This window comes from Eleutherodactylus coqui, unplaced genomic scaffold, assembly GCF_035609145.1.
Source record: "Eleutherodactylus coqui strain aEleCoq1 unplaced genomic scaffold, aEleCoq1.hap1 HAP1_SCAFFOLD_545, whole genome shotgun sequence".
Classification (NCBI taxonomy): domain Eukaryota; kingdom Metazoa; phylum Chordata; class Amphibia; order Anura; family Eleutherodactylidae; genus Eleutherodactylus; species Eleutherodactylus coqui.
Genome location: NW_027102085.1, coordinates 5,001 through 15,567, shown reverse-complemented (window position 1 = coordinate 15,567; position 10,567 = coordinate 5,001).

The following is a 10,567-nucleotide window of genomic DNA, read 5'->3' as shown; positions in this document are numbered from 1 at the left end:
CCCCTGGAGCAGCCAGCGCCCCCTCGCCGTCAACACTCTCTCCCCCGTTGGGACTTTGAAACTTTTTCTGACCGTGCGAGCTTCATCGGACGGCAAAGGGGGCAAGCTGCGGTCCGTGCCCGGCCTGCTGGGGTCCTGCCCGGGGACATCGGAGGCTCAGCCAGGGTCTTGAGCCACCGCTGGCAGGTGCACTTTGGGGGCCCTCCGCAGCCGCCCCGGGCCACCCCTTGCAGCCAGCACACTGCTGCCAACAGCCCGCCGCTCTCCGTCACCAGCCAGCCCCGTCTGCACGCATCTGCCGGGGGTGCTTTTTTTGGAGAAATACTGTCACTTTGTCAAAGACCGCACACCGCTCGTTCCCTTATACCCCGACAAGGTGTTCGTGCTGACGTTTTGCGAGGCCTTATTTTACCGTCGTCGGCGCTATCAGGGGAAACGGGCCCGCTCCTTCCGCCCTCCTGGAACCCTGGCTCGGCCCGGAGCGACCAGGATTACCCTCATACCGGTTCTCACCACCTGCATCGACACGCGGCTCTGCCCCGGCCGCCGCAGCTCTCGCCGGCCCGGCCGGGTCCGCACCCCTGGCCGGCACGCCTGGAGCGTTTGGACTTTGTCGTTTTTTTTCTCCAAGAGTCGCCTCTGGCACATGCCATGGACTTCAGCGGGGGCTGCTCCCCGCCCCCTGGGTGTCCTGCCCGGGCACATCGGAGGCTCAGCCTGGGTCTTCAGCCCCTACTGGTAGGTGCGCTTTGGGGGCCCTCCGCAGCCGCCCGGGGCCCATCCCTGCAGCCAGCACACGGCTGCCAGCAGCCACCACACAGCTGCCAACAGCCACCACACAGCTGCCAACAGCCCGCTCTCCGTCACCCCCCAGCCCCTCCTGCATACATCTGCTGGGGGTGCTTTTTTGCCTCCCCCCGTTTTGGCCTATGGAGAAAAGCCAGGGGGAAAACCTCCAGAGTCAGGCCGACCTCATGGAACTCCAACCCGGCCTGGAGCCACCGGTTTGTCCCCTTCCCGGTTCTCAGGACATGCGTCGACGCTCGGCTCAGCCCCGGCCGCCGCAGCTCCCGCCGGCCCGGCCAGCCGGGTCCGCACCCCTGGCCGGCTCGCCTGGAGCGTTTGGACTTTGTCGTTTTTTTCTCCAAGACTCGCCTCTGCCAACTGCCGTGGGCTTCAGCGGGGGCTGCTCCCCGCCTCCTGGGTGTCCTGCCCGGGCACATCGGAGGTTCAGCCTGGGTCTTCAGCCCCTACTGGTAGGTGCACTCCGGGGGCCCTCCGCAGCCGCCCGGGGCCCACCCCTGCAGCCAGCACACGGCTGCCAGCAGCCACCACACAGCTGCCAACAGCCCGCTCCCCATCACCCCCCAGCCCAACTCTGCATACATCTGCTGGGGGTGCTTTTTTTACTTCCCCCGTTTTGGCCTATGGGGAAATGCCAAGGGGAAAACCTCCAGAGTCAGGCCGACCTCATGGAACTCCAACCCGGCCTGGAGCTACTGGTTTGCCCCCTTCCCGGTTCTCAGGACATGCATCGACACTCGGCTCTTCCCCAGCCGCCGCAGCTCCCGCCGGCCCGGCCAGCCGGGTCCGCACCCCTGACCAGCGCCTGGAGCGTTTGGACTTTGTCATTTTTTCTCAAAGACCAATCTCTGCCAACTGCCCTGGGCTTCAGCGGGGGCTGCTCCCCGCCTCCTGGGTGTCCTGCCCGGGCACATCGGAGGCTCAGCCTGGGTCTCGAGCCCCCTACTGGTAGGTGCACTACGGGGGCCCTCCGCAGCCGCCCAGGCCCACCCCTGCAGCCAGCACACGGCTGCCAGCAGCCACCACACAGCTGCCAACAGCCCACTATCCATCACCCACCAGCCCCTCTGCATACATCTGCTGGGGGTGCTTTTTTGACTTCCCCCCTTTTGGCCTATGGGGAAAAGCCAGGGGGGAAACCTCCAGAGTCAGGCCGACCTCATGGAACTCCAACCCGGCCTGGAGCCACCGGTTTGTCCCCTTCCCGGTTCTCAGGACATGCATCGACACTCGGCTCAGCCCCGGCCGCCGCAGCCCCCGCCAGCCCGGCCAGCCGGGTCCGCCACCCTGCCCGGCGCCTGGAGCGTTTGGACTTTGTCGTTTTTTTTCTCCAAGACTCACCTCTGGCACATGCCATGGACCTCAGCGGGGGCTGCTCCCCGCCTCCTGGGTGTCCTGCCCGGGCACATCGGAGGCTCAGCCTGGGTCTCGAGCCCCCTACTGGTAGGTGCACTACGGGGGCCCTCCGCAGCCGCCCAGGCCCACCCCTGCAGCCAGCACACGGCTGCCAGCAGCCACCACACAGCTGCCAACAGCCCACTATCCATCACCCACCAGCCCCTCTGCATACATCTGCTGGGGGTGCTTTTTTGACTTCCCCCCTTTTGGCCTATGGGGAAAAGCCAGGGGGGAAACCTCCAGAGTCAGGCCGACCTCATGGAACTCCAACCCGGCCTGGAGCCACCGGTTTGTCCCCTTCCCGGTTCTCAGGACATGCATCGACACTCGGCTCAGCCCCGGCCGCCGCAGCCCCCGCCAGCCCGGCCAGCCGGGTCCGCCACCCTGCCCGGCGCCTGGAGCGTTTGGACTTTGTCGTTTTTTTTCTCCAAGACTCACCTCTGGCACATGCCATGGACCTCAGCGGGGGCTGCTCCCCGCCTCCTGGGTGTCCTGCCCGGGCACATCGGAGGCTCAGGCAATGTCTTGAGCCACCGCTGGCAGGTGCACTCAGGGGGCCCTCCGCAGCCGCCCAGGCCCACCCCTGCAGCCAGCACACGGCTGCCAGCAGCCACCACACAGCTGCCAACAGCCCGCTCTCCGTCACCCCCCAGCCCAACTCTGCATACATCTGCTGGGGGTGCTTTTTTGACTTCCCCCCTTTTGGCCTATGGGGAAAAGCCAGGGGGAAAACCTCCAGAGTCAGGCCGACCTCATGGAACTCCAACCCGGCCTGGAGCCACCGGTTTGTCCCCTTCCCGGTTCTCAGGACCTGCACTGACACTCGGCTCAACCCCGGCAGCTGCAGCCCCCGCCGGCCCGGCCAGCCGGGTCCGCACCCCTGGCCAGCGCCTGGAGCGTTTGGACTTTGTCGTTTTTTCTCAAAGACCCATCTGTGCCAACTGCCCTGGGCTTCAGCGGGGGCTGCTCCCCGCCTCCTGGGTGTCCTGCCCGGGCACATCGGAGGCTCAGCCTGGGTCTTCAGCCCCTACTGGTAGGTGCACTCGGGGGGGCCCTCCGCAGCCGCCCAGGCCCACCCTTGCAGCCAGCACACGGCTGCCAGCAGCCACCACACAGCTGCCAACAGCCCGCTCGCCATCACCCCCCAGCCCCTCCTGCATACATCTGCCGGGGGTGCTTTTTTGACTTCCCCCGTTTTGGCCAATGGGGAAATGCCAAGGGGAAAACCTCCAGAGTCAGGCCGACCTACTGGAACTCCCACCCGGCCTGGAGCCACAGGTTTGTCCCCTTCCCGGTTCTCACGACATGCATCAACACTCGGCTCAGCCCCGGCAGCCGCAGCTCCCGCCGGCCCGGCCAGCCCGGTCCGCACCCCTGGCCTGCACGCCTGGAGCGTTTGGACTTTGTCGTTTTTTCTCCAAGACTCGCCTCTGGCACATGCCATGGACTTCAGCGGGGGCTGCTCCCCGCCTCCTGGGTGTCCTGCCCGGGCACATCGGAGGCTCAGCCTGGGTCTTGAGCTACTGCTGGTAGGTGCGCTTCGGGGGCCCTCGGCAGCCGCCCAGGCCCACCCCTGCAGCCAGCACACGGCTGCCAGCAGCCACCACACAGCTGCCAACAGCCCGCTCTCCGTCACCCCCCAGCCCCTCCTGCATACATCTGCTGGGGGTGCTTTTTTGACTTCCCCCCTTTTGGCCTATGGGGAAAAGCTAAGGGGAAAACCTCCAGAGTCAGGCCGACCTCCTGGAACTCCCACCCGGCCTGGAGCCACAGGTTTGTCCCCTTCCCGGTTCTCACGACATGCATCAACACTCGGCTCAGCCCCGGCAGCCGCAGCCCCCGCCGGCCCGGCCAGCCCGGTCCGCATCCCTGGCCAGCGCCTGGAGCGTTTGGACTTTGTCATTTTTTCTCAAAGACCCGTCTCTGCCAACTGACGTGGGCTTCAGCGGGGGCTGCTCCCCGCCTCCTGGGTGTCCTGCCCGGGCACATCGGAGGGTCAGCCTGGGTCTTGAGCTACTGCTGGTAGGTGCACTACGGGGGCCCTCGGCAGCCGCCCAGGCCCACCCCTGCAGCCAGCACACGGCTGCCAGCAGCCACCACACAGCTGCCAACAGCCCGCTCCCCGTCACCCCCCAGCCCAACTCTGCATACATCTGGCGGGGGTGCTTTTTTGACTTCCCCCCTTTTGGCCTATGGGGAAAAGCCAGGGGGGAAACCTCCAGAGTCAGGCCGACCTCCTGGAACTCCAACCCGGCCTGGAGCCACCGGTCTGTCCCCTTCCCGGTTCTCAGGACATGCATCAACACTCGGCTCAGCCCCGGCAGCCGCAGCCCCCGCCGGCCCGGCCGGCCCGGTCCGCACCCCTGGCCAGCGCCTGGAGCGTTTGGACTTTGTCGTTTTTTTTCTCCAAGACTCATCTCTGCCAACTGCCGTGGGCTTCAGCGGGGGTGTCTGCTCCCCGCCTCCTGGGTGTCCTGCCCGGGCACATCGGAGGCTCAGCCTGGGTCTTGAGCCCCTACTGGTAGGTGCACTCTGAAGGCGCCCTCCGCAGCCGCCCAGGCCCACCCCTGCAGCCACCACACAGCTGCCAACAGCCCGCTCCCCGTCACCCCCCAGCCCAACTCTGCATACATCTGGCGGGGGTGCTTTTTTGACTTCCCCCGTTTTGGCCTATGGGGAAATGCTAAGGGGAAAACGTCCAGAGTCAGGCCGACCTCCTGGAACTCCAACCCGGCCTGGAGCCACAGGTTTGTCCCCTTCCCGGTTCTCACGACATGCATCGACACTCGGCTCAGCCCCGGCAGCCGCAGCTCCCGCCGGCCCGGCCAGCCGGGGTCAACCGCCCTGGCCGGCGCCTGGAGCGTTTGGACTTTGTCACTTTTTCTCCAAGACTCGATTCTGGCACATGCCATGGACTTCAGCGGGGGCTGTTCCCCGCCTCCCGGGTGTCCTGCCCGGGCACATCGGAGGCTCAGGCAATGTCTTCAACCACCGCTGGTAGGTGCACTACGGGGGCCCTCGGCAGCCGCCCAGGCCCACCCCTGCAGCCAGCACACGGCTGCCAGCAGCCACCACGCAGCTGCCAACAGCCCGCTCTCCGTCACCCCCCAGCCCCTTCTGCATACATCTGCCGGGGGTGCTTTTTTGACTTCCCCCCTTTTGGCCTATGGGGAAATGCTAAGGGGAAAACCTCCAGAGTCAGGCCGACCTCCTGGAACTCCAACCCGGCCTGGAGCCACCGGTTTGTCCCCTTCCCGGTTCTCAGGACATGCATCGACACTCGGCTCAGCCCCGGCCGCCGCAGCCCCCGCCAGCCCGGCCAGCCGGGTCCGCCACCCTGCCCGGCGCCTGGAGCGTTTGGACTTTGTCGTTTTTTTTCTCCAAGACTCACCTCTGGCACATGCCATGGACCTCAGCGGGGGCTGCTCCCCGCCTCCTGGGTGTCCTGCCCGGGCACATCGGAGGCTCAGGCAATGTCTTGAGCCACCGCTGGCAGGTGCACTCAGGGGGCCCTCCGCAGCCGCCCAGGCCCACCCCTGCAGCCAGCACACGGCTGCCAGCAGCCACCACACAGCTGCCAACAGCCCGCTCTCCGTCACCCCCCAGCCCAACTCTGCATACATCTGCTGGGGGTGCTTTTTTGACTTCCCCCCTTTTGGCCTATGGGGAAAAGCCAGGGGGAAAACCTCCAGAGTCAGGCCGACCTCATGGAACTCCAACCCGGCCTGGAGCCACCGGTTTGTCCCCTTCCCGGTTCTCAGGACATGCATCGACACTCGGCTCAGCCCCGGCCGCCGCAGCCCCCGCCAGCCCGGCCAGCCGGGTCCGCCACCCTGCCCGGCGCCTGGAGCGTTTGGACTTTGTCGTTTTTTTTCTCCAAGACTCACCTCTGGCACATGCCATGGACCTCAGCGGGGGCTGCTCCCCGCCTCCTGGGTGTCCTGCCCGGGCACATCGGAGGCTCAGCCTGGGTCTCGAGCCCCCTACTGGTAGGTGCACTACGGGGGCCCTCCGCAGCCGCCCAGGCCCACCCCTGCAGCCAGCACACGGCTGCCAGCAGCCACCACACAGCTGCCAACAGCCCACTATCCATCACCCACCAGCCCCTCTGCATACATCTGCTGGGGGTGCTTTTTTGACTTCCCCCCTTTTGGCCTATGGGGAAAAGCCAGGGGGGAAACCTCCAGAGTCAGGCCGACCTCATGGAACTCCAACCCGGCCTGGAGCCACCGGTTTGTCCCCTTCCCGGTTCTCAGGACATGCATCGACACTCGGCTCAGCCCCGGCCGCCGCAGCCCCCGCCAGCCCGGCCAGCCGGGTCCGCCACCCTGCCCGGCGCCTGGAGCGTTTGGACTTTGTCGTTTTTTTTCTCCAAGACTCACCTCTGGCACATGCCATGGACCTCAGCGGGGGCTGCTCCCCGCCTCCTGGGTGTCCTGCCCGGGCACATCGGAGGCTCAGGCAATGTCTTGAGCCACCGCTGGCAGGTGCACTCAGGGGGCCCTCCGCAGCCGCCCAGGCCCACCCCTGCAGCCAGCACACGGCTGCCAGCAGCCACCACACAGCTGCCAACAGCCCGCTCTCCGTCACCCCCCAGCCCAACTCTGCATACATCTGCTGGGGGTGCTTTTTTGACTTCCCCCCTTTTGGCCTATGGGGAAAAGCCAGGGGGAAAACCTCCAGAGTCAGGCCGACCTCATGGAACTCCAACCCGGCCTGGAGCCACCGGTTTGTCCCCTTCCCGGTTCTCAGGACATGCATCGACACTCGGCTCAGCCCCGGCCGCCGCAGCCCCCGCCAGCCCGGCCAGCCGGGTCCGCCACCCTGCCCGGCGCCTGGAGCGTTTGGACTTTGTCGTTTTTTTTCTCCAAGACTCACCTCTGGCACATGCCATGGACCTCAGCGGGGGCTGCTCCCCGCCTCCTGGGTGTCCTGCCCGGGCACATCGGAGGCTCAGCCTGGGTCTCGAGCCCCCTACTGGTAGGTGCACTACGGGGGCCCTCCGCAGCCGCCCAGGCCCACCCCTGCAGCCAGCACACGGCTGCCAGCAGCCACCACACAGCTGCCAACAGCCCACTATCCATCACCCACCAGCCCCTCTGCATACATCTGCTGGGGGTGCTTTTTTGACTTCCCCCCTTTTGGCCTATGGGGAAAAGCCAGGGGGGAAACCTCCAGAGTCAGGCCGACCTCATGGAACTCCAACCCGGCCTGGAGCCACCGGTTTGTCCCCTTCCCGGTTCTCAGGACATGCATCGACACTCGGCTCAGCCCCGGCCGCCGCAGCCCCCGCCAGCCCGGCCAGCCGGGTCCGCCACCCTGCCCGGCGCCTGGAGCGTTTGGACTTTGTCGTTTTTTTTCTCCAAGACTCACCTCTGGCACATGCCATGGACCTCAGCGGGGGCTGCTCCCCGCCTCCTGGGTGTCCTGCCCGGGCACATCGGAGGCTCAGGCAATGTCTTGAGCCACCGCTGGCAGGTGCACTCAGGGGGCCCTCCGCAGCCGCCCAGGCCCACCCCTGCAGCCAGCACACGGCTGCCAGCAGCCACCACACAGCTGCCAACAGCCCGCTCTCCGTCACCCCCCAGCCCAACTCTGCATACATCTGCTGGGGGTGCTTTTTTGACTTCCCCCCTTTTGGCCTATGGGGAAAAGCCAGGGGGAAAACCTCCAGAGTCAGGCCGACCTCATGGAACTCCAACCCGGCCTGGAGCCACCGGTTTGTCCCCTTCCCGGTTCTCAGGACCTGCACTGACACTCGGCTCAACCCCGGCAGCTGCAGCCCCCGCCGGCCCGGCCAGCCGGGTCCGCACCCCTGGCCAGCGCCTGGAGCGTTTGGACTTTGTCGTTTTTTCTCAAAGACCCATCTGTGCCAACTGCCCTGGGCTTCAGCGGGGGCTGCTCCCCGCCTCCTGGGTGTCCTGCCCGGGCACATCGGAGGCTCAGCCTGGGTCTTCAGCCCCTACTGGTAGGTGCACTCGGGGGGGCCCTCCGCAGCCGCCCAGGCCCACCCTTGCAGCCAGCACACGGCTGCCAGCAGCCACCACACAGCTGCCAACAGCCCGCTCGCCATCACCCCCCAGCCCCTCCTGCATACATCTGCCGGGGGTGCTTTTTTGACTTCCCCCGTTTTGGCCAATGGGGAAATGCCAAGGGGAAAACCTCCAGAGTCAGGCCGACCTACTGGAACTCCCACCCGGCCTGGAGCCACAGGTTTGTCCCCTTCCCGGTTCTCACGACATGCATCAACACTCGGCTCAGCCCCGGCAGCCGCAGCTCCCGCCGGCCCGGCCAGCCCGGTCCGCACCCCTGGCCTGCACGCCTGGAGCGTTTGGACTTTGTCGTTTTTTCTCCAAGACTCGCCTCTGGCACATGCCATGGACTTCAGCGGGGGCTGCTCCCCGCCTCCTGGGTGTCCTGCCCGGGCACATCGGAGGCTCAGCCTGGGTCTTGAGCTACTGCTGGTAGGTGCGCTTCGGGGGCCCTCGGCAGCCGCCCAGGCCCACCCCTGCAGCCAGCACACGGCTGCCAGCAGCCACCACACAGCTGCCAACAGCCCGCTCTCCGTCACCCCCCAGCCCCTCCTGCATACATCTGCTGGGGGTGCTTTTTTGACTTCCCCCCTTTTGGCCTATGGGGAAAAGCTAAGGGGAAAACCTCCAGAGTCAGGCCGACCTCCTGGAACTCCCACCCGGCCTGGAGCCACAGGTTTGTCCCCTTCCCGGTTCTCACGACATGCATCAACACTCGGCTCAGCCCCGGCAGCCGCAGCCCCCGCCGGCCCGGCCAGCCCGGTCCGCATCCCTGGCCAGCGCCTGGAGCGTTTGGACTTTGTCATTTTTTCTCAAAGACCCGTCTCTGCCAACTGACGTGGGCTTCAGCGGGGGCTGCTCCCCGCCTCCTGGGTGTCCTGCCCGGGCACATCGGAGGGTCAGCCTGGGTCTTGAGCTACTGCTGGTAGGTGCACTACGGGGGCCCTCGGCAGCCGCCCAGGCCCACCCCTGCAGCCAGCACACGGCTGCCAGCAGCCACCACACAGCTGCCAACAGCCCGCTCCCCGTCACCCCCCAGCCCAACTCTGCATACATCTGGCGGGGGTGCTTTTTTGACTTCCCCCCTTTTGGCCTATGGGGAAAAGCCAGGGGGGAAACCTCCAGAGTCAGGCCGACCTCCTGGAACTCCAACCCGGCCTGGAGCCACCGGTCTGTCCCCTTCCCGGTTCTCAGGACATGCATCAACACTCGGCTCAGCCCCGGCAGCCGCAGCCCCCGCCGGCCCGGCCGGCCCGGTCCGCACCCCTGGCCAGCGCCTGGAGCGTTTGGACTTTGTCGTTTTTTTTCTCCAAGACTCATCTCTGCCAACTGCCGTGGGCTTCAGCGGGGGTGTCTGCTCCCCGCCTCCTGGGTGTCCTGCCCGGGCACATCGGAGGCTCAGCCTGGGTCTTGAGCCCCTACTGGTAGGTGCACTCTGAAGGCGCCCTCCGCAGCCGCCCAGGCCCACCCCTGCAGCCACCACACAGCTGCCAACAGCCCGCTCCCCGTCACCCCCCAGCCCAACTCTGCATACATCTGGCGGGGGTGCTTTTTTGACTTCCCCCGTTTTGGCCTATGGGGAAATGCTAAGGGGAAAACGTCCAGAGTCAGGCCGACCTCCTGGAACTCCAACCCGGCCTGGAGCCACAGGTTTGTCCCCTTCCCGGTTCTCACGACATGCATCGACACTCGGCTCAGCCCCGGCAGCCGCAGCTCCCGCCGGCCCGGCCAGCCGGGGTCAACCGCCCTGGCCGGCGCCTGGAGCGTTTGGACTTTGTCACTTTTTCTCCAAGACTCGATTCTGGCACATGCCATGGACTTCAGCGGGGGCTGTTCCCCGCCTCCCGGGTGTCCTGCCCGGGCACATCGGAGGCTCAGGCAATGTCTTCAACCACCGCTGGTAGGTGCACTACGGGGGCCCTCGGCAGCCGCCCAGGCCCACCCCTGCAGCCAGCACACGGCTGCCAGCAGCCACCACGCAGCTGCCAACAGCCCGCTCTCCGTCACCCCCCAGCCCCTTCTGCATACATCTGCCGGGGGTGCTTTTTTGACTTCCCCCCTTTTGGCCTATGGGGAAATGCTAAGGGGAAAACCTCCAGAGTCAGGCCGACCTCCTGGAACTCCAACCCGGCCTGGAGCCACCGGTTTGTCCCCTTCCCGGTTCTCACGACATGCATCGACACTCGGCTCAGCCCCGGCAGCCGCAGCTCCCGCCGGCCCCGGCCAGCCGGGTCAGCCCCTTTCCACCACACACCGGGCTCCGCACTTAGCCAAACCTCCAACATCCCTACGCGAGGCGACCTCTGCCCTCGCCTCCGTTTGGCTACCCGTCT